Genomic DNA, 23,950 nt, shown 5'->3' with positions numbered 1-23,950 from the left:
CACCCAGTGTCATGAGTTTTTTTCATTTTCTAAGAAAAAGCTTGTATGTTATTAAAGAGATCCAAATTACACAGTATTCTGCAAATAACTAAGATGGAAATCCTAGGCTGTCCCTCTTCCAGCTTTTTTTCTTCAAAGCCTTTTCCTTTAGTTTTTTAAAAATGTTTTCAAAAGTTGTGGGAAATACTGTTGTGCTGGGAACACAACATGTGCATGTTACATCACAGTAAGGGAGGTGAGAGCAACAGAAACCTCATGATCCATGCACGTACCTTCAGTAGTGAGGGGGAGGAGCCTGCTGAGTCCATGTGCCTAGCTCTGAGTCAGTCACTGCCCCCACGGAGAGCCCCTCCACTGCTGCCTCTCCTTTGCAGTCTGGTGGACAGGGAAGAGGAGCAGGAGCCACTGGAGGTCCTGCCCCCCCCCCAAGCCTGCCAGGGGAGGGAAGTGAAAGCAGCTGCCAGCCCTCTCTGCTGTAGAGGCAGTGGCATGGCAGGTAGGCAGGGGAGCCAACTAAGTGCTGTCACTGCTGCTGCTTGAGCTTGGCTGGCAAACAGGTAAGGCAGGCCATTGGGAAGTAGGATGGGTCAGGTCAGTCCCCTTGGGGCAGGTAGGAGAAAGAAGGAGAGAGCTAGAGAGACACAGCTGCATTTGACAGACAGGTGGTGGTTCAGCAGCCTGGGAAACAAGCAGGCTGTCCAGCAAGGGGGGAAACAAAGGGTGGGATCCTTTGTGCAAGGCTTGTGGGTTCCCACTTGTGATAATGTAAATCTTGAAAGCTAGAACAGTTACTTTGCTAATATACTTCATGGTTCATTGATCATAACAATGAGAGCCATGTCATAATAATTTAAAAATACTAAAAAGGCACACAGAATATTATTAAATTAGAAATAAGTCATTGTTCATATTTTTATTCAGTTTACATGTTCACGGGCAATAAGACAGGCCAATTACGGGGCAGCACGGCTGCAGGGCAGTGTGGTGGCAAGGCAAACTAGTGCCACCCCACTTGGCCAGGGGACATTGCAAGGTGGTACAGAGACCGGGTGGGCAAGCACTGCCATGAATGTGAGGAGAGTGGGGGAGGGAGCAGGGAGTCTGAGTGGTGAAAGGGCTTCATGGAGGCTTGTGGCACGCCTCAACACCAGCGCGGGCCCAGGCGCTGCTCTCCAGGCCAGAGGAGGCCGGGGCCCTCCTGGGAGATTATTCATTGTGTGCATGTTTGTGTATATGTGTGTGTGTATCTCTGGGGGGTGGGGACCGGGGAGTTGTTCAGGGAAGGAAAGAGAAGGGGTTTGTGTGTGAGTATTTGTGTGTGCGTATTTGTGAGAGGGAGGGAGGGGGAGATGGATTTTAGAGCTCCAGAGCAGGTATGTATCCCATATACCTGTGAGAGCCTAGGTGTCACTATTTTTTGCCCTTCCTATGACTTGGGCTGCTCATTTACCATTTCCACAAGGATTGTTTGCACAAGATTCAATGTTGTTCCTAAATGAGGTTTTTGCCTGCTTCCCCATATGATCATGGTGCATCCATGTATCTCTGAGGCATCTCCCGGTCTTTCTGAAATCTGCTTTACTATGAAGTGTGGAAATGTAGATTTTCGTGCATGTAAGGCAGCAATTTCCCCTGACCCTACCTATGTTGAGCTATAAAACAATATAAAATTTTAACAGTTATTTATTAAAGTGCACCAATATTAAGATAAAAACTATATTTTAAAACTATACAGATCTACCAGAACATGAACAGACTAAACACATTCCGACCCTACTGGGTCTTCCTCAGTGGTCAATAATATCAAATAATGCACTCATATCTAAAACCAATAATGAAGTATATCTGGGTGGTCGAGGAAAATCTGTTAGGTGTAGCCTCAACAAATATAGTGTTTCTTTTTTGAGGACCACCTTCTAAGATATGTAATATCTAGGAACACCACTCTCAGCTACTGTTTTAATCTGCATAGAGAGTGCATCTCCTGCGTGTCAGAAAAAAACAGGCCTCTTCTAAACTTGCTTTCCATTATCCCAAATCATCTTAATTATCATCTGGTCTGGTTAGGGAATGTATATGCCACCCTTTCAAAGATCTGCTCAAGGTTACAGATATATCTGATTTGGATTCAGTGTTCAAGTCATTGGTTGCTACACCATTCCAGATGTTCTTGAATTAAATGTATTACTAAGACCCATTTCAACGGTTTCTGACTCAGGTTTGGGGCTGAAATTGTCTGGCTGTCTTTCACTGGAAAAGAAAGTCTTCCCTGATTGGCCAGGACATCAGTTCAAAGTGACTGTGCTCAAAAAGCCCTCTTCTCTCAGCAGAGATTGTCCTCTTTGTTCCCCCCCCCTCCTCTGCTGTCTCCACCCCCCCCATTCATAAAAAGAGGATCCTGCTGCACTTGGTTCCCCCTCCCCCATTCTGAGCTTCCACAATCAAGTGCAGAACACTTTCTGTTTCAATGGGGGGGGGATAAAGAAAGACTCGAGTTCAAATCGATCTGAATTCAGCAGTATCCACACCGGAATAAACAAAGTAAGTGCAGAATCAGCCCTGGTTATCCAGTGGTTTCCAACATCATTGACTACACTATCTCTCTGGAGCAGGATACTGGGATGATTGTTGTCCAAGATGATTATTGGGTGGATTGCCCATACATGCCTCTGGGGGAAATATAGTTGTGCTGATGGTTGGGCTGCTGCCTCTCTACACCAGGGCAGTCCTTGCAGCTGATGCTGTGGTGGGCCATCAGCTCTTGCCCCATATAGTGGCAGCAGGGGAGTGCCATTGCTGTAAGTGATCCAGCTGTTTGGGCACTGTGCAAGCCATGCAAGCTGCTGCTCCAAAGCAAACTAGTTGCCTCAGTGCCATGATACACAGGTAAACCAGAAATGCTTGCCCACCACACAAGGGATTAGGGCAGCTAGCTTGTTTGTAGCAGCAGCAGTTCATCCGCCCTGCAAGGGGCTGGAGCCAGGACTGCCACCTCGCTCATAATGGTGGCTTTCCAGGTACACACAGCCCTGGGTCTAGGGCAGCTGGCTCTCTCATGGTGAGCATGTTCCCTTCCCCACTCCCCTGGAGGTAGGGTAGGGGCCAGCTAGAGGAAGGGACTGTTTTTGCTTACCAGTCTACTGTTCCAGACTACTACCAGAAAGTACTGATGCAAATTATTCCTTGACACCATGGCACTTATATAATGGAATCCTGCAGGCTTCTGTCTTATCTCCGAAGCTATCTATTCCCTCTTAATAAAACAGTAAGGGGTGTTGGGGTGGGCTGTGTCTGTGATCAAAACTCCCGGATTGGCCCCTTATCCCTGGACTGACAAGCAGAGGGGCCAATCGGAAGGCACGAAGCACCTTCCGATTGGGCACTCACCAGGACAGACCAGAGTTCCAGGGCAATCTGAAGACATGGCTGCCAGTCTGCTCCTGACCACCACAGGGAGAAGAGATCAGCAGGGCTGCCAAGGGAAATGAGAACAGAGGCTGTGCCAGCCCTTTTCACCCCAAGGCTGTCCTAACTGTCATGTCCAACTGCAAATTGCCTCAGAACCCTGACAGACCGGGCAGGAGGCTGGTGAGTGCCCTCCTTCCCCCCTCCCTTCAGGCCTGCTGCAAAGGAGCCTCTGAGAGGCCCTGACTGAGGGGAGGGAGTCTTTTCCAAGAGCAACACAGGGGAGCCTCAGGGCATGAGTGTGGGCCTTCCTTGTGAGGGGGGGGGAACTTTCCCCTTCTGCCAACAGTTGGCTGACAGGGAGGCCACAGAAAAGCACCTTCTCACTCAAAATACTGCTCTGGCTGGGGGTTAGACACAGCCAAGGCATGTTTCTTTCTTCTTTGCAACTCTCTGCAGATTTGAGGCCACTGCACAGTGTTATTCTGCAGACGAAACTGGTTCTTTTGTCTCCTGTTTCATCTGCACAACAACCCTGTGCAGTAGGCCTCAAGTCTTTCAATTCAACAACAACCTGTGTTGGAGGCCTTAAATGTTTCTTCTCTACCACAACCCTGTCCAAAGTAGCCCTTTCTGCCTGGGGAGCAGATCTTTATACTCTGCAGGTGAGCTGTAATTCCAGGAGCTCTTCAGGCCCCACCTGGAGGTTGGCTACCCTTGGGTTGGAAATATTCCTGGAGGATTGGAGGTGGGACTTCAAAATCGTGCAATGCCTCAGAGTCCAGCCTTCAAAGGAGCCATTTTTGCCTGTAGTTGGGAGGGAGTGGTGCAGGTGTGGCCCTCCTGGGCTATGGGCTATGGCCAGCCCTTACCAGCAACTGTTTGTTTTCTGGGGCACAGACAGGCAGACCAGCATCAGTCCTGTGAGTCTGGAAAGTGCAGTAAGATCTAAATAAATATTTACAGCCTGAAACTGTAAATAGCGAACAAGTAAATGGCTGGAGACACATGGGAATTGACTTGACTTTTTCCAACCTTGGCCTGGTATATAAAAAAAAAACCTTACTAAGGTCAAGACTGCTGTGCACAGAGAGTCTTCCTCTTAGCGTTGCCAGCTTCCCTGTGAGGCTCTCTACCCCACCTCCCTCATCGGGAGCCTGCTATGGGGAGAGGAAGGGAAGACAATTGGAAAATGCTTTGAGACATCTGAGGCCTGCTGGGTCACTGCAGCCCATTCCCAGTTCTCTCAGACCTCTCACAGCCCCACATAACTCACAGGTTGTTTATTGTGGGGAGACGAATGGAAAAGGTGTTTGTAAACCACTTTGAGACTCCTTTGGGTAGTAAACAACAGGGTACAAAAATCCGTTCTTCTTCTAAGGAGCAACCATGAAAGAAGCATGTGGACACATAACATTTTATCAACAGTGAAAAAATGGAAAAGAAGGAAGAGGGTGGACACCTGTGTACTATGACTACCCCATGTGTATTAGGGCAGAGGGGCATTTTGGTGTCTGTGGCCTAATTCACACAAGAAGGGAAATGACGCAGAACTGGGGGGAATTGGTTGCCATGTAATCTTCCCCTAAGAAGAATCTCCAGTCTAATTTTCCCTTCACATATCTGAAGACATAGCTCTGGAAAGCTCATCTGTAACCACTATACCACAATTCACAAAGGTCAGTCCTCTCCCACACTCAATGAACATTCCACACCATAGGTTCTTGACACCCATATCTCCACACCTATGCCCTCATTTGCCACCTCGCCACCAGAACCTCCCACACAACACACACATTCAACCCCATGCCCTTACAGAGTGGACAACTCCTCCCCTTCCTCTTCCCACTGCCAAGCTCTAGCGCCCGTTGTATTCTTGGATACAACAGGCTTTGCCCCTAGTTTATCATAAATCTGTGGGAGAGGTTGTTTGGCAACTAAAACAAAGTGCCATAATGTGAAAGATACCCAACTGTATTTCTCCTTTTCTGCTGATTCAGGTGTTCTAATAGACGTATACAAGCAGTAAGGCCAATGTGCACATTAAATCCAGACAAAATTAAGGTGTTTTTGGTCAACAACATAACCAGCCAAGGACTGAGCAGTCAGCCTGTCCATGGAGTTATAATCACTCTAAAAGGACAAGCCACATTCTGTGGCTGCAGACAGGTGCTGTCGTCTCATTTATGAAGTGTAAGACCTTGAACCAGCTTTAGTTCTGCACCACTTCCTGAAAAAGTAAGATCTGTTCAGGTAAATTACAATCTTTTCCATTTCATCCGTGGAATTCCTTCCTTCCATCAGTTTACCCAGCATTTACTCTTGCTGAATTTTATGCGCCAAATGAAGGCATTTTCCCAGGCCTTTGGCAATAGGTAATCCCCAACACATAAACACACTTATATACATTAAAAAATGTCTAGGCTAGAATTTTCCATAGAGGCTATGACATTATTAAATGGCTTAGGCCCAGCCTCAAATATTTTCAGTGACTACAATGAACACCAGTTGTTCTTAAGTGGTTTCATTATTTGGAAGGGTTGTGTGAAGTCAATATTGTTTGTACTGTACTTTGAAGTGAACACGGGAGTATATGAAAGCAGGGTATTGATACTATTAAAACTGCAATAATCTGATAATAGCAGCATTTTTTTTCTTTGTGCAAATTCTGGCTCAAATACTTCTTTTATAAATTGAACCTCCTCCCATCTATCCACCTTTGGAAGCCAGATCCAATATAAAATTTCTCTGATTTATAAGGCACATAAACCTTGAAAAATATACACAAACCCTTCTGAAAACCATTTTTTTAATTAGGCCAGTAATAATGAGGGTCCCTCCACTTTATAACTTACATACTGCTAGATGAGAGAAAATGAAAGAAAATGTTTTTATTACAGAATTATGACGATATAAAGTAAGTAAGTGAGGCCAGAGAACTTGAATTAAACCAAGTCCTCACTCTGGTTCTTATTCATGCTGTTTTCTAATTGGAAATGGATAAGAACGCATATCCTGCAGATCCTGCAGTGGCTGTAAAACACCTACAGCAGCAGATAAACATCAGATATACAATTTTAGGTAATCCCTCCCCCCCCCCTCAGGTTACAGGGTGAGGGAGGCAGTGCCAGCCCTGTGTGAGAGAAGGGAAGTATCACTTGGCCCAACTGAGGCCTCTCTGAAGCAAGGAAAGCAGTACCTGCAAAAACAGGCTTCTTCCTCCTTCTTTCCATCCCCCCCTTTTTTGGATGCTGCAAAAACCACCCCTAAGCAGAATGTTTTTGGAAAGTATCAGGAAAGAATAACTTTTTGTAGTGCTTGCTGTTCCCCCACCAGGTATACTTGAAAGTTTAACAGGAATGCTGACAGCAGTGCAAGAAGTTAGGGAAGATACTGATGTATTCAAGGCAAGTCAAATTATTCAGTCTCTGAGCAAGATCTATATACTAGTTGCCCCATACACACTGCTTTCCCAATAAGTAGGCCTGCCAGGTGCCTGCCCATGGCAAGTAAACCCTTGCATCAGCCACAATCCCACACCCTTGAGAAATTGAGAAGTAGAATGGGGGGTGGGGGGTGGCTGATAACTTTGATCTATCTATCTTCTATCTATCTTCCTGTCTAATTGATATGCAGCTGCTTCTGGGCCTGCCATCTTGCGGCAGCTAACAACAATAAAACATACAATAAAAGGAAACCATACAAATACAATTGCATAACCCCCCAAGCCCACCAACTTCCACTTGTCTCTTTGGTCTTCACCATTAAGATTAGGGGCAATTTCTAAAGCATCTTCTGGAAGTGGCATCCCATTCTTCCCAAACTGCACCCCGGGAACATCCCTCAGAATCTCTCAGCATTTCCAGAGGCTTCAATTATTTGTTTAGTTGATGTCGTTATTAATTATATTTTATTAAGAAGAAGAAGAAAAAGAAGAGTTGGTTTTTATGTGCCGCTTTTCTCAACCTGAAGGAGGCTCAAAGTGGCTTACAGTCGCCTTCCCTTTCCTCTCCCCACAACAGACACCCTGTGAGGTGGGTGAGGCTGAGAGAGCCCTGATATTCCTGCTCAGTCAGAACAGCTTTATCAGAGCCGTGGCGAGCCCAAGGTCACCCAGCTGGTTGCATGTGGGGGAGTGCAGAATCGAACCTGGCATGCCAGATTAGAATTCCGCACTCCTAACCACTACACCAAACTGGCTCTCCCAATGGCTCTCCCAAAACAATGGCTATATAATAACATCAAGAGGAACAAGTTTTTTCCTCTGACCTTGAGTTGTTTCCTCTCTCTTCCTCCCCCAGCTAAAAAATATATGGCAACTGCGTAACCAATTAGCTGGAAACTTTGTTGTATACATTGGTGACATTTCTAAAATGTGGGATGTTTTCATCAAAATTATGCTGGTTGCAAATAAGTGGAAATTAGCTTCTGTAGTAGTAAGTAGAGACTCCAAGATCTTGATTTTGTATTATAATTGGCATCATTGGAACTGAACAGCCTCTCTGGATCACTGAGACAGGAAATGGAAGAAGGAAGATTCTGCGGAAATTTCTCTGTTGCAGCTCAGGAATCAGATGAATCATTCACAATGAATAAGTAACTGGATTCATTTATACCTTTTTTTGTGAGGGGGGTAACTAAATATGACATCTCCTGAAGAAAACAGTCATACTATTGTTAGTCTAAACCAGTGGTCCCCAACCTTTTTATCACCGGGGACCACTCAACACTTGACAATTTTACTGAGGCCCAGTGGGGGGGGGGTAGTATTCCCTGTGATTGCAAGTCTGTGTTTCTGGGTACAGAATTCAGCGGATTTCAGTACATATAACGCATGATCTAGCAATGTATGCATTCTGAGTGAGCACCCCTTGCAAATGGTATAGCAGACTGAACTGGGCATCTTGAGGATTTTAGCTGTTGTTGTTGTTGTTGGACAAATAAGAACTTTTGGTCTTCATTGTCTTGATTTGAATGACATTAGAAGTGTAGTCAAATACAGAACTTTCAATAGCTGGGGGAAGGGATTGTGTCCCAGTGTGTCCATTCTGATCGACCTCTTCTGCTCCCACTTACAGAAGCGATTTCTTAAAAAAACATATACCCAAAGTTAACCTTCCAAAAGGACCACTAGACTCCCCACAAATACGCAGACTGGAGAAAACACGTGGAGAATGCCCCGCCTTCTTGGCTGGGGTTAGCTTTCGAGGGGATCCACAGACACGAGGAGCCCCTGCGGGGGGACCAGAGCCATGCGAGAGGCCTCTTCCTCCGGCCCCCTGGGAAAACTAGAGGCCATTTTACAGAACAGGTTCCGGGCGGCTGTAGCGGGCTTACCTGTTCCCTGTTGGGCAGCTGCCACCCGGACGCCGTTCTCGGCTGGCGATGGGAGCAGCCAGGCCGCCGCCGCCGAGAGAACGCCGACCAAGCCAGCCACCACCCATCAGACCGCCGCCGCTGAAACACTGACACCGAAGAAACACAGCCAACAACAGTAAGTGCCTAGCGCCCGCTGCATTTAGCTGCAGCGGGCTTGATTACTAGTTACTCATAACACGTGGTTGTTTCAAGTCATGTGATGGCTTTCTGTTTCCTGAGTGGATAGCATATGGTTTGCAAAAAGAATAATTACATGAAAAGCTTGCTTTGTGAATCCTGTTGAATTCCTCCAAGAAGAAGCACTTTGAGCTAAAACAGGGAAGAAACATTTTATTTCATTTTAAATCTGTTCTGCTTTTGAGAATAACACAACAACATTGCATTTAGCTGTGTATTTAGACACTACCTTTTAAAATAAGAAACTTCCCATACAAAAGAAAAGTCATTTTGTCGCTTTCAAAACAATGGTTATATTTTTTCCTCACAATAATATGAAGCATAAGCAATCGTTTTGACTGTTTTTTCATGCAGTACTAAGCACTTTCTTTGAATTGCTCACATCCTGTATTTGAGGCATATGTGATGACTGTGAATGTAGAGGAACAATATTTGTTCTAGCCCTTGGAGTAGTTCTTCCATTCCTGAAGCCCAGATTAAGGCCTAAACCAGTAGACACCTTGCATATACCCCGTCCAACTCCTCAGTCAATCCATACATTCACTTAGAGCATTTCTATTCAAGGGTACCAATGAAGCAACCTGCACAATGAGTTGCACCTTGACAGCCAGTAGAGAAACTGAACTGGACCCCAGGAATATGCAAGAAATGAGCCCCAACATTTTCTGTGACATTATGTTACAGTTTATAGTTAGTGCTTGTATGCCTGTGTCAATATGGTTCACGTTCCCATTGGAACCCAAATTCACATCAAAATAATCATGTAAAAGGAAGCATCTCTAGATCACTATCTGAGACAGTACAACTTTACATCCTCACGAACAGACAGACAGATTCTCCGCCTGAGACAATTGTCTGTTGCTTGGAAGCAGTAACTGTCTGGATCAAGCAGAGTTGTCTGGAATTCAACCCTTCAAAGATGGAGATCCTGTGGTTGCCCGGAAAGGGTCGGGAGAGGAAGTGCATTTGATCATTCTAGACAAGATGCAATTGACAACTGCACAATCCGCTGGGGACTTGGGTGTGATCTTAGATACGTCCCTTTGATGGAGGCTGACATCACCACAGTAGTGCAGCTGGCGTTTTACCATCTTCACGCAGCTAACCTACTAGTGCCCTACCTGTCCTCAGAGCACATAGCTACAGTGATCCACATAACAGTCACCTCCAGCTTAGATTACTGTAGCTTGCTGTTTGTGGGCCTGCCCTTGACCCGGATCTGGAGACTGCAGCTGGTCCAAAATGCAGCAGTGCAGGTTCTCACTAGGACATCATGAAGAGTCCATAATACTCCTGTTCTCAAGCAACTGCATTGGCTCCCGGTTGAATTCTGGATCAGATTCAAAGTTTTGGTTGTAATATTTAAGGCCATCTGTGGCCTTGGCCTCATGTATGTGTGGGACCGCCTGTTGAGGGAATGAGGAATGGGCAAAAATTAATTCAAGATGCTGGTTATTGAAGAAGAAGAAGAAGAAGAAGAAGAAGAAGAAGAAGAAGAAGAAGAGTTGGTTCTTATATGCCGCTTTTCCCTACCCGAAGGAGGCTCAAAGCGGCTTACAGTCGCCTTCCCATTTCTCTCCCCACAGCCTGTAAAACACTGTATAGCTTGGGACCAATATATCATAAGGATCAGTTTCTCCCATATAAACCTATCCATTCACTCTGGTTATCTTCAAAAGCCCTGCTTCAGTTGCTCTCACCATGTGAGACTAGACCTGTGGCAAACCAAGAAAGGACTGTTTTGGTTGTGACACCAAAACTTGGAACTCCTTTCCCGAGGATATACGTCTGACTCCCAGTGACTTCCACCATTGGGTGAAGATTTTTTTGTTTTATTTGGCAGGCTTCTATGCCTGGTTTTGTGTGTGTGTGTGTTTACTGAAATATTTTATAATTTAAAATATTTTGAGTTTTAGTGTTTTTATGTGTGCCGAATTAGAGGACCCTGACTGGGTGTAAAGGTGGCATAAAAATGTTTTCAGTAAATAAATAATTGCACCTCCTTTCACATGTGGAACTTTTAGCTAGAATCTGTCTATAATAGGGTTACCAACTTCCAGGTGAGGCCTGAAGATCCCTGATACCTGATATCTAGATAATATGGACACTTTGTATGATGGATTCTATGGTATTACACCCCACTGAGATTCCTGCCCTCTCTAGGCTGCATTCTTAAGTCTCCAGGGGTTTCCCAACCCAGACCTGACAACTCTAAACACCCACTGAATGCAGTCTAAGTAGGCAGCAGGCAGAATATAAATGAACTAGAAAAAAAGCCCACTGTAGGCTAAATACAGCGGGCTCTAGCGGGGCGAGGTTGGAAGCAGAGGCGAGGTCGGAAGCGGGCGGTGTGTTGAGGCGGCGGCAGGCCTGTGAGTGCGGGCATGGGGCGGCCTACCTCGGTGTTGCGGCGGGAGTCCGTCTGGGGCTGTGTTTGGGTGGGTCAGGGGCGGGGGGCTCCGGCTCTGGCGGAGGCTGTGGCGTGGCTGCTGCGAGAGGTTTTGCAGCCGGCAGCAGAGTCTGCGCTGGCGGGAGAGGCGGCGGCGGCGGCAGAGGGGCCGGCGCTGTGGCCAGAGGCCCCGGTGGCACCAGAGTCCCCGCCGCTGGCAGAGGCAGCTCGGGAGTGGGTGGGTGGTGAGCGGGCGACGGGGACGGGACCAGGCATGCGCTGCAGTGTGTGGTGTGTGGAGTGGGTGGAGTAGGGGGGAGGCCATGGTGGATCTGAACAACGCATGTGCGGATATCCGCGCATGCATGGTTCAGAAGAAGGTGTTGTCAGCAGCGGAGTGGGTCACGCGGCCTTGTTGTGGTGCAGGCAGGACGCGCGGCAATGGGGCACGTGAGTGGCCGGATCAGTGGGAGCGAGGGGGCGGCCGTTCGAGGGAGCGTCCAGAGGGGTCGAGCTGAGGGTCTGCGAGGCATGCAGAGGGCCGTGTAGGGGTGTTTGGGGGGGCCGGGGGGTTAGGTTGTGGGTAAGCTGACCTGGAGGGTCATAGGGGTGCAGTGAGGCGGCAAAGCAGGGGTGTGGCTTCGCGGCTCCTGATTGGTCCCCTCCGTTTTTATCGTGGACTGGTCCTGCCCTAACTCCTCCCCAGGAGCCCTTAGCCTTTTATTTAATCCGCTCCGCAGGAGCGGATTAAATATAGGTATTTCAGAGACAGGCATGAACCCTGTTTTTAGGAAACAAAAGTACTAGTAGCAACAGGGCCTCCTAGTGGCTAAAGACTCACTGATTGATTACTGGAGGTCCTTTTTTAAGCAAATGTTACAGCCTTGTCCCCGTGAGTTCCCCAGGATATCTTCTGCCATTCCGCACAAGAACCAATGTTGCCAAATGTTCACAGAATGCAGAAATACTATATTAAACAGTGGGATTTTGTCAATCCACATACCTTTATTTTTAGTAGAATATAGAAGTCCCAGTAGCGTTTCATTCATCCCCCACAGGTTTCCGGTCTCGCTGGAATCGAAACAAAGGAAGCGATTTTTTTCTGCACTTCTTCCCGCCCCTGGCCGTCAATCAAATGGAACAGCCAATGGGCTGTTGTGTTCATGCTCTCGAAAAGCTCCTTTCCCTTTAAGAACTGTTTTTTTTTAACCAAACACACCCGTTGCAACGAATATGCGTTCAATTGTTGCATCAGTAAGACCTTTTTGCTGGTGTAGGAGCTGGCGATTAATTGTTTGCACGCTCCTCAATTAGAACCCCCCCCCCATGGGTGTGATTTGTGACCGAAATTACAGGCAGTGCCAAACAGGGGGCTGTGTTGCGCTTGGGAACTTAGGGAGCTTTGTTTTACTTTAAATCACTTCTGTCGAGCGACTTTAGCCGGAGAAGCCTCGTTCGTTGCTTTCCCCAGTCTAAGGGGGAAAAATGGTGATCACTTCTCCGGAAGTTCGGGGCAAGAGTGGGGGAGGGACTTTCTTTCTACTGCTACATTGAGAACGTACATGTTTTTCGCTGGTTTGTTGCAGCTTGTGCGCAGAAGTGTAGCAGTTTTTTCAGGGGGAATCCACTTTTCCCGATTCCCCGAAAAGCGCTACAATGAAGCGCTTTTTGCAGGAGTGTTGCAGGAGTGTTGCAGATTGTGTGTGATGTCATGCGGAACGTTGAATTTGTAGCGTTTACCAAAGGTAAGACTTCTGCTATATTTAAGTCATGCGGAATGGTCCCTAGTAAACTTCTGTTAGCTTGATTGAATTAGGTGAACTTCTGCTCCTTGATAGCTTTCTGTCCTTTGGAAGCTAGCAACTTGTTTATTTGAAAGCACAGAGGAAAGCTTCTCCTTGCACCAAGGTGGAACGGACATGAACAAAATGGAACTTCATAACAATAAGAAATAATGTAGCACATTTCTTCAGTTCATTAGAACACCTCCTTTGGGGAGTAAAAAATCTCAGACCAGTCCTAATTTGAAAACAACCTTGAATTTTCACTGTTACTTACAGCCATAGCATATTCCCAATCTACTTGTAGCACTTATTGTTTTTCTTGTTGTCTTGTGCAGGTGCCACAGGATGGCATGCAACTATTGACTAAGTCCATGTTGCTGGGCTAGCAGTGGCATGCAAAATAGGGCAGTTTTTTGCTTCTGGTTTCCAGTTCAGAGCCCATTTGCTGCAAGCAAGATGTACCCAAAAAAGATTTCTGTATTCTCTTTGCTTAAACTTTTTGATTACCCCAGACTCCACTTATGAGTTTTGTTCATAATATTGGGTCAGAGAGATGAGTCCCACATAGCTATTCCCTGAACAGAGACAGTAGATTTACATTATTGGGTTGAGATCCTATGATACGAAGGCTTGCCAGAGCCTGATACTAGATATTTACTGTGTAGCTTTGTTGTTCAAATATAGCAAGTTTTGTGTGGGGTGGAGTACACAGATGTGTAGGCTAATTCTGAAAGGAGAACATGTGCTGCCAAGGAAACAGTCAAAATAGCAACTTTCATCTTATTTCTGATTCAAAAGATGATATTCCATGATGGAGGAAACCCTTTAATCCCTGCTACTTACTTCCAAAGGTGACAAGTGGAAACAGGGCAAAGTCAGCAGACACAGCAAAAAACGTGTTTCTTGGCACTACTGTGAATTTTAAGGGTACATTAGGGATGTTGAGAATGAGTGCTGAGTAGATCTGTGCAGTGTTCAGCCCTGAGCTGTATGGGAGGGCAGTATAAAAATCTAATGAATGAATGAATGAATGAATGAATGAATGAATGAATGAATGAATGAATGAATGAATGAATGTTTGAAGTGAGACCATTGGGCAACTCAGTGCATATTGTGCAATGCAATGCAAAATCACCCATGGATAAATTGGAACAGAAGACCTAGGTTTTGTGACAGGTACCTACTGCTTCACCACAAGTCAAACGTTAAGAGTTTTCAGTTTTCACATTCCCAACTTTGATCTGCTCATTTAGTTCTGGAGAGGCTTTATGAGGCCTCACTTTACATGTGTCAGGCAGTTATGTTTTGAGCTGAGTCCCAAGCCAGCATCTTAGATGGTAAATATTTCTAATGGCAGTGAAGCCTGGGCTAACAAAAAGTAAAGAATCTGCTACTCTTCCAAATTGTCTTGTAGTTCCTATCTATCAAATGTAACTGCTTGAATATAGTGCTAGCTCTGTAGATAGGGGCAGCAGGATTTTTTTAAAATGTTTTATCTTTTTAAACAGCTCTGCCAGAAATACAATTTGGCACATAGATGTGATTACTCTGCGCCTTTCTAATGGCACAGATATAATGTCATGATATCCTTGGGAAAACTCATAGAAAAGAAAAAGGAACATCATTTAACATGCAGAATAGTTTTATGTGGTATTTTTAACCCTTATGACAGGAGTGTTGAATTTGTCAGAGAAATGATTTTGTGGAGGAAACTGTAAATTAAATCTCCAAGGCAGATATTTAAATACACATGTATTAAAAGAAAGGAAGAGAGTAGCATATGAAAAACATTTAATGGAAACCTCCATATTCAGAAACAGTTGACCTCTCATTCTCAATGACAGGAAGCAACATCAGAAGAAGGTCTCAGCTTCTTTGTCCTACTTTTGGCCCTCCAGATGAACTGGTTGGTCACTGTGTAAGAGAGAATGCTGGACTATATGGACCACTAGTCTGATCCAGCAAGGTTTTTCTTATGTTCTGTTACAGCTTTTTAACAGCAGTGTTTTAACCTTTGTTAAAAATTCACCTCTGGACCTGCTTTTGTTCCTGCCCTTTCAGTACTAATCCCATAAAGCCCTATAGTGCTTTAAACAATTACTGTACCTTCCAGACGGGGGATCCTGCAGGCTTTCATGGGTCCATCTCATTCAAAACATAACTGTACTCCCCATGGCTGACAGCAGGATCCACACAGACTATTTCTGCAGTTGTTATTTGCTGCCATGTTCTTGCCACATTGATTTCTTGATGCCAACCCCGATTTTGCACCTGGCATTCTACATTTGTGGTTTTCTCTGGATCCAGGACTCTGGTTTGAATTTTACACACCTGTTGGGAGAGATGGCATTCCTGGCTCCCGCCTCGCCTCCCTTGCCATCCAAATTGCCATCCTCCCTCCTCCTTTCCTCCCCCTTCCATGGAAAAGGTGTCCAAGTATTCCCCCTTTCCATGTGCTGTGCAGCTCATTCCCCCTCCCCCCCAGCCTTCTTGGGATCAATGCAAATTCAAAGACAGCTTGGGGAAAATGGTGCCTGCTTGCACCTTTGTTTTAAGTGTGCCTCTTCAGTCAAACATTCTGTGCTGAAATTGCCTCCCCCCCTTCCCCCCTAATATAGTAATTAAAAAAAACCCTGTTATTATGTTAGGACGCTTCAACATTGTAACACAAAGACAGCTTTTTTTGTATTTGGAGAAAGCCCCAAGTCTGCTGGATGAAATTAACAATGTTCCTAGTCTCCCTGCACGAAATTTACAATTGTTCAGTTGAACGTTCAATCTTACTGGACGTGGAGGCAGTATGTATGATGTGCTTGAGCTACTTTAGAACTGTGTTGTAACACAATCATGTTAAAATATTTTTAATACAGTGGGAAGTAGAGGAGGGCTGGCAGAGACACAGCATTGGTCAAATCTCAAACAGTCATTTTGAGGTGGGAAACAGTGCAGGAAGCCAATGCAGCTTTTGAGCTTCCACTTTATACTGTGAATTCCCTCTGATGGAATGGCAAACAAGAAGTATATTCAGTGTTGTGCCTGAATTGCAAGATTTTAATGTTAAAGTAATGAAATTATGTAGAGCTTTATGAATGCTGCCACAAAGTTTTTAGTGACTGCTGAAACAGTCATAATTTTGAATATTTGGCCATTATAGTTATCTGGTAACCAGGACCTCAGATAGGCCTTTCATTTATTTACTAGTAGTAAAGCCCATTGCATGCTACAGTGCAACGGGCGCTAGCTCATAATTTGGTGTGCATTCTGTGCCTCACTTGGAAGCTGGCGGCTCTAACAGGAGGTCTCTCTGTGGTTAAACCATAGTTTTGGCTAATGCTGGAGTGTTACTGGTGCCATGTTGACATCAGTGCCATTTGAGACCATGAGAGTTGTCAATACATCACCAGTGATGTCAATGAACCACCAGTAAAGCCCCCCTTCAGGACGTGGGAACCCTAAATATCCAACAATGTGTGGTTCCAGTTGCAGGAAAACTCAGGGAAAATGCTATCCTTCTCTGCTTTAAATTATAATCTTGTGTACTTTTCTGATTGGGGAAGATGAGGCAGTGCTTGTCTGTTTGCAGCTTAATGTTGTGGGGAAAGTGGGGAGGGAGGGAATCACTGCCAGAAACAAGTAGGGTTTTCTGGTGTTTTCCCAAATGCCTTGGCCTGCCAATTCAGTCCAGCCCGTCCACCCACTAGGGGGCTGCATGACAGGAAATCAGATACCAGCCAGGCATGACTGTTGCATGTTTAAACTGCAGGAGCCAGTTCCTCTCACTCTCTGTATGCTTCTGTATGCCAAAAGAAAGAAAGAAAGAAAGAAAGAAAGAAAGAAAGAAAGAAAGAAAGAAAGAAAGAAAGAAAGAAAGAAAGAAAGAAAGAAAGAAAGAAAGAAAGAAAGAGGGAGGGTTGATAGGTGGCAATCTGTTTACTGGACTGTAAGCCTGTCAAATACCCAGATTTGCCAGCCTTCCACAGTAGACTTGTCCAGAATGCTACATTTTGATGAGAATCCCATATTTATTCAAGATTTCCTCTCTTTTGTTCCAGAATCCTTGAAAGCCCTGGCTCTTAGGTCGGTATTGTTCCCTGCTTCTCCCTAAGTGAGTACTTTGAGCAGTCAGCCTCTAACAACAAAAACAGTCTTTATGCCAACATCACTGTTTGTTGTGTGTTACAATATGAGATGCTGGGTCTCTAACATTTGACTTCATGGTGAAATTGTAGCCTGAGAGCTTCATCATGCACACAAGTTGCCACTGACAGCATGATGAGTTAAATGTGAAAATGTATTGCTTTGAGTTGAACTCAGGATAGCTAAACTCTTGCTGAATTCAATATTGTTTAGGAGATTGGTGGCTGCAAAAGGGGATACTGAATAATAAGAAGGAGGAGGGGCTATAATTGCTAGCATCAGAGTGATTTTCTAGGGAAATGATTTGCAAGTCGTATGCGTATTCTCCATGGACTATCCCACTTAAGTCCCCGGGGCAGTATCATTTTGCTTGTTGCCCAGTTCACATTGGCAATAGAGTTCCGGTTATGGGTTAAGGGGTGTGTATGAAAGAGGGCTTCCTTGCATCCTGCTGTTTCACATTATTTTGTAAATTGTTTTCTTTCTCAGTGCTGGAAGCAGATAGCTATTGATCTCATTATGTTTCAATAAATGTGGAATTTCATTATGGTAGTAGAAATAGTCAACATTAATCAGAAGACCAGAAATGCAAATTCAACCAAATTGTATTTGCCACCAATGGCACCAAAATATTAAAGGCGAAAATTAATCCAGTGGGTCTCAAACTTTTTGAAATACGGTCCACTTCTTAACGTACCGTACTGTTCTCAGATCATTTTGAAAAGTACAGTGTTTTAGCTCCTACTTGCCAATAGCTCCATGCTACTTTCTCACTTCCTAACATAAAATGTAGGAATCCTACATCAGTTAGCATTGCGTAAATTTATATTGTTTTGTTTGTCTTGGCTATTTGTAAATGTATAGCTTTTCTGGGTAGGACTGTGTTTCATGGCCATTTTGCACATTCTGCAGAACCAAGTCCTAACTTCCCATTGAGCCTCCCAGAGCCTCTTCTCCCAGCTCACGCCATTCCACTGCCATGCTCCCAACATGCTCCAACTCACCTGCAAGATCCTGACCCACAGCCCACCTTTAGATTGTGACCCACAATTTGAGAATCAGTAACTTAAGCAACTAATAATGATTTTGTAGTAGTAGCAGCAGAAGAAGAAGTTGCATATTTACAGCAGTGTAATAATTGCTGAAAAGCTAACTTTTAATATCAGGCAAACAGAAACATTCCCCTACATAAAAGTTTGTCATTGATGTGGTTAAAACTTTTAAGAACAATATTATTTGCTGACCCTGAAGGAGGTTTAAGTGCCCTTAGCTCTGTATTGGTTTGTGGCCTACATCCCAGAAATGGTAGAAAAATGCAAAACAGGGAAAATAACCATGCTAGTCGTTAAATACCCCCCATTAGCATTATTGCTGGAGTCACACAAAGGATTCAAAGCCTTCATTAGCATTGCCAGAAGCCCACTATGAGTAAGGGATCCCCCATGAATGTTCCCTGTACCCCAGGGCTCCATGAAGCTGTGTGTGTGTGTGTATGACAAATGCAAGGGAAAATTATGCTGTGCTGTAACATCAGCTTTTCCCAGATAGATGGAAGAGATGTTGTAGCATTCGAAACGCTGTTTCATCCTCTCCCCCCCCCCCCCCCATTGTTCGTTGCCAGTGCTGGGCAGGCAGTCCTAGCCTTTCTAGTATTCTCAGGTAGATAGTTCCATGGGACCACTGCTGTTAAGACCCATGACAAAGCAGGGATGGATTTATTCAGCTTCATTGCAGTAGTGGTGGAGATACCTCTTGAAAGAATCCACATTAAAAAATATTATCATTATTGTTGCTGTTGCTGTTGCTATTATTATTATTATTATTTAATTTACTTCTCTCCATGCGCGAGACCAGCTCGTGGCGGGTTACAGAATGAGGCAAAAGGTCAAGTTCATTCTATTGCCTCAGTTTTACAACCATAATTTATGTCATTATTTATTTTATTATTATTTATTTATATTTATATACCACCCTCCCCTGAGTCTCAGGGCAGTTTACATAAAATGTAGAAACAGTACATAGAACTTGGTTTACATAACAACTTTCATACAACAATAATATTATCATTAAACTGTAAACATAACTGTAACAGTAAACTGTAAACTGCAAAATATGTCTATGAGAACAGGTCCAGAGCAGAACACATGGGTGGATTTTTTAGTAGGGAGGGAGCAGGGGCTCCATGGATGTTGTTGGTCGCTTGGTCTCAACCAAATGCCTGGAGGAAGAGCTCCCTTTTGCAGGCCCTGTGGAACTGTTTTAGCTCAGTGCTCGGCCTGGTACTTTTTAACATATTTATTAATGATCTAGATAAGGGGGTGGAGGGACTACTCATCAAGTTTGCAGGACACCAAATTGGGAGGACTGGCAAATACTCCGGAAGATAGAGACAGAGTTCAACGAAATCTGAACACAATGGAAAAATGGGCAAATGAGAACAAGAGACAAATTAATAAAGATAAGTGTAAAGTTCTGCATCTAGGTCAGAAAAATGAAAAGCATGCCTACTGGATGGGGGATATGCTTCTAGGTAACACTGTGTGTGAACGAGACCTTGGGGTACTTGTGGATTGTAAACTAAACATGAGCAGACAGTGTGATGCAGCAGTAAAAAAGGCGAATGCCATTTTGGGCTGTATCAACAGGGGCATCATATCAAAATCACAAGATGTCATAGTCCCATTGTATACGGCACTGGTCAGACCACACCTGGAGTACTATGTGCAGTTCTGGAGGCCTCACTTCAAGAAGGACGTAGATAAAATTGAAAGGGTACAGAGGAGTGACGAAGATGATCTGGGGCCAAGGGACCAAGCCCTATGAACATAGGTTGAGGGACTTGGGAATGTTCACCCTGGAGAAAAGGAGGTTGAGAGGGGACATGATAGCCCTCTTTAAGTATTTGAAAGGTTGTTACTTGGAGGAGGGCAGGATGCTGTTTCCGTTGGCTGCAGAGGAGAGGACATGCAGTAATGGGTTTAAACTACAAGTACAACGATATAGGCTAGAAATCAGGAAAAAAATTTTCACAGTCAGAGTAGTTCAGCATTGGAATAGGCTGCCTAAGGAGGTGGTGAGCCCCCCCACACTGGCAGTTTTCAAGCAAAGGTTGGATACACACTTTTCTTGGATGCTTTAGGATGCTTAGGGCTGATCCTGCGTTGAGCAGGGGGTTGGACTAGATGGCCTGCATGGCCCCTTCCAATTCTATGGTTCTATGATTCTATGGTTCTAGCTCCATCAGGGCCCTGATCTCCTCCGGGCGCTCATTCCACCAGGTGGGGGCCAGGACAGAGAAGGCCCTGGCCCTGGTTGAGGCTAGTTGGACTTCTTTAGGGCCAGGGATCATTAGCCGGTAGGTGCCGGTGGAGCATAAAGCTCTCTGAGGGTCAAAGGGAGGGAGGCAGTCCCTCAGGTACACTGGGCCCTGACTGTGTATGGCCTTAAAGGTAATTACCAGAACCTTTAGCCTGATCTGGAATTCAACTGGCAACCCCTGTAGTTGGTAGAGAATGGGCCAAATGTGAGCCCTCCATAGTGTTGCTGTGAGGACCCTGGTCACTGCGTTTTGGACCAGCTGTAGTTTCCAGATTAAGGCTAAGGGCAAGTCTGCTAGAATTAGTTACAGAAGTTCAGAGGTGACCATCGCATGGGTCACTGTGGCTAGGTGTTCCAGGGCCAGGTAAGGCACTAGTAGTTTGGCTTGGTGAAGATGGTAGAATGCCAGCCACACTGCTTTTGTGACGTGGGCTTCCATCCAGGATCACGCCTAGGTTCCTGGCAGAGCGAGCCGCTGAGAGGTGCACACCGTCCAGGGTAGGCAGTCACACTTCCTCATATGGACCCTTCCTACCCAGCCACTGGACCTCCGTTTTTGAAGGATTGAGCTTCAGATGACTCAGCTTGAGCCATCTCATCACTGCTTCCAGGCAGCTGGCTAATGTTTCTGGAGTAGAGTCAGGGTGGCCATCCATCATGAGGAAGAGCTGGGTATCATCTGCATATTGATGACAGCCCAGCCCGAACTTCCGTACCAGTTGTTCAAGAGGGCACATGAAGATGTTAAATAGAATGGGAGAGAGGACCGTTCCCTGTGGGATTCCACAAGTGAGCTGTTGACGGTTTGATGTTCTCTCTCCTACTGCAATGCTCTGTCCGCAACCCTGGAGGAAGGAGATCAGCCACTGAAGGGTTGTCTTTCGTATTCCAGCATCAGTGAGGCAGAGAGCTAAGAGCTCGTGATCGACTGTGTCAAACACTGCCGAGAGGTCTAGTAATATAAGTAGCACTGACCCACCTTGGTCTAACTGGCGATGGAGGTCATCTGTCAGGGCGACTAGTGCTGTCTCTACCCCATGGCCAGGCAGGAAACCAGACTGGGATGGGTCTAGGACCAAAGCTTCTTCCAGGAATGCTGTTAGTTGGTTTCCGACAGCCTTTTCTACCATCTTCCCCAGAAACTCTAAGTGCAAGATGGGTTGGTAGTTATCGGGCTCTTGTGGGTCTAAAGATGTTTTTTTTCAGTAGCAGGTATACCACTGCCTCTTTCAGTCCCTCTGCAAATTCTCCTGTTGTGAAAATTACTAAGGATTTGCCATTTTTCAAGGGTTGCCAATTCTGGGTTGGAAAATGTCTGGAGACTTTAAGGGTGGAGCCAGGAGTGGGTGGGATTTGGGGTGGGCGGGATCTCAGTGGAGTATAATGCTATGGAATCCACCATCCAAAGGAACCATTTTCTCCAAGGGAACTGGAGATGAGCTGCCAAACTGGCGGATTCCCAGATCCTACATGGGGACTGGCATCCCTACCTATTTCTCATACTGAGACCAAAATAGAAGGAGGAATGAGAAGGACTATGAGCTCCTTTTTCAAGATCTATAAAATAGCAGCCCTGGCACTGGTTATTTATGCAAAAATAACAGTGGACCTGTTGTTTCCCTTCCCAGAATGCCTCTGTTCAACAAACACAGAGATTGTGGCTGTGCCAGCTCAAGCCAAGCCTGGACAAACTCTGGGACATCTCCCCATGAGTTTCACTCTACACGTGACTCCTGTGGAGATGTATTCTCAAAACTTGTGAATTATACAGAAGTCTGGCATGGCCTCCTGTATCACCCTTCTGAATAAAGAAAGTACAGTGTTCTAACAGCTTTGCACAGAGTTAACACATTCTTTGGAGCGCAGCCTATGGAATAAGCATATTCTCATTCTCCTTCCCCAAACTGGGAACATTGTTTGCAGAAAAGCAAAATAGAGCAGAAACCTTAGAATGCAGCTTAGTTTTGCAAGCCAGAAGAAGGGAGAGGCTTTCTGTACTAGTTCCCACCCAAGTGCTCTACATATTTCTGTAGAGAAAAGCACAGACATTGCTACAACAACCACATGTCTAGCTCCAGCAAAGAAGATCCTCAAATGGAAATAGCCTTTTATAGGTGTAATTGATTGATGCCGATGTGTATTTGGATGCCCATCCGTCTGCACTGCAATGCTCATTCAGGCCCCATTGAATTGCCTGAATACATCTTTTGAGGTTACTAGAGAGGCATAATTCTACCCCAGGGTCAACGTTTCTGACATGAGGCTAGTTGCCCCTTGGTTTTACAGATGTACAATAGGGAAAAATGAATTAGTGTGTTGTATAAGATTTTTGAAGTCAAAAATTTATCTAAGTTTATGGAAATTAATTTCATCAGTCCAAATATATAACTTTTCTGTGCAGTTTTCAGATTCTCTTCCATAGTAAATAAAATAGACAGAAGCGGTGTAGGACTGTTCTAACAAATGCTATTATCATTTTTTTCACATCCCTTCTGTTCTTAAAGGCTGTTTTCTTTCCTCCTACACATTTGGAGTTAGTGGTAATACCATCAGCGGATTGCTTTGAGATGAAGGTTGCAGTCTTCGTTTTCTAAGGCATGATGACTGGTGTTATTGTGTTATTAACTACTAGGGGCAAAGCCCGTTGTATCCAAGATTACAACAGGCACTAGAGCTTGGCAGTGGAAAGAGGAAGGGGAGGAGATGTCCAGTCTGTAAGGGCATGGGGTTGAATGTGTGTGTTGTGTGGGAGGTTGTGGTGGCGTGGTGGCAAATGAGGGCATGGGTGTGGAGAGATGGGTGTCAAGAACCTGTGGTGTGGAATGTTTGCTGAGTGTGGGAGAGGACTGACCTTTGGGAATTGTGGCATAGTGGTTACAGATGAGCTTTCCAGAGCTATGTCTTCAGAAATGTGAAGGGAAAATTAGATTGGAGACTCTTCTTAGGGGAAGATTAAATGGCAACCAATTCCTCCCAGTTCTGCGTCATTTCCCTTTTTGTGTGAATTAGGCCACAGACACCGAAATGCCCCTCTGCACATGGGGTAGTCACAGTACACAGGTGTCCACCCTGTTCCTTCTCCATTTTTTCACTGTTGATAAAATGTTATGTGCCCACATGATTCTTTCATGGTTGCTCCTTAGAAGAACGGATTTTTGTACCCTGTTGTTTACTACCCAAAGGCTGTAAATATTTATTTAGATCTTACTGCACTTTCCAGACTCACAGGACTGATGCTGGTCTGCCTGTCTGCGCCCCAAAATACAAATAATTGCTGGTAAGGGCTGGCCATAGCCCATAGCCCAGGAGGGACACACCTGCACCACTCCCTCCCAACTGCAGGCAAAAATGGCTCCTTTGA

The 23,950-nt window shown here is 45.2% G+C and overlaps 1 protein-coding gene across 2 annotated transcripts in view; it reads left to right on the top strand.

Moving 5' to 3' along the window:
- Positions 1-23,950, top strand: part of FGGY (FGGY carbohydrate kinase domain containing) — a 479,871-nt gene that overhangs the window by 149,139 nt on the left and 306,782 nt on the right. Inside the window, exon 1 of one of the 2 annotated variants that reach the window (XR_013230266.1) lies at positions 17,209-17,239. The exons of the other annotated variant lie outside the window; for it this stretch is intronic. The gene's annotated coding sequence lies outside the window, so the exon portion shown is untranslated. Of the gene's footprint in view, positions 1-17,208; positions 17,240-23,950 lie in introns of those variants that run through there. 2 annotated transcript variants of the gene reach the window in all.

This window comes from Paroedura picta, chromosome 4 (genome assembly GCF_049243985.1).
Source record: "Paroedura picta isolate Pp20150507F chromosome 4, Ppicta_v3.0, whole genome shotgun sequence".
Lineage (NCBI taxonomy): Eukaryota > Metazoa > Chordata > Lepidosauria > Squamata > Gekkonidae > Paroedura > Paroedura picta.
Note: the sequence above shows the minus strand (reverse complement) of the source record. Positions and strands in the feature narration are given on the sequence as shown.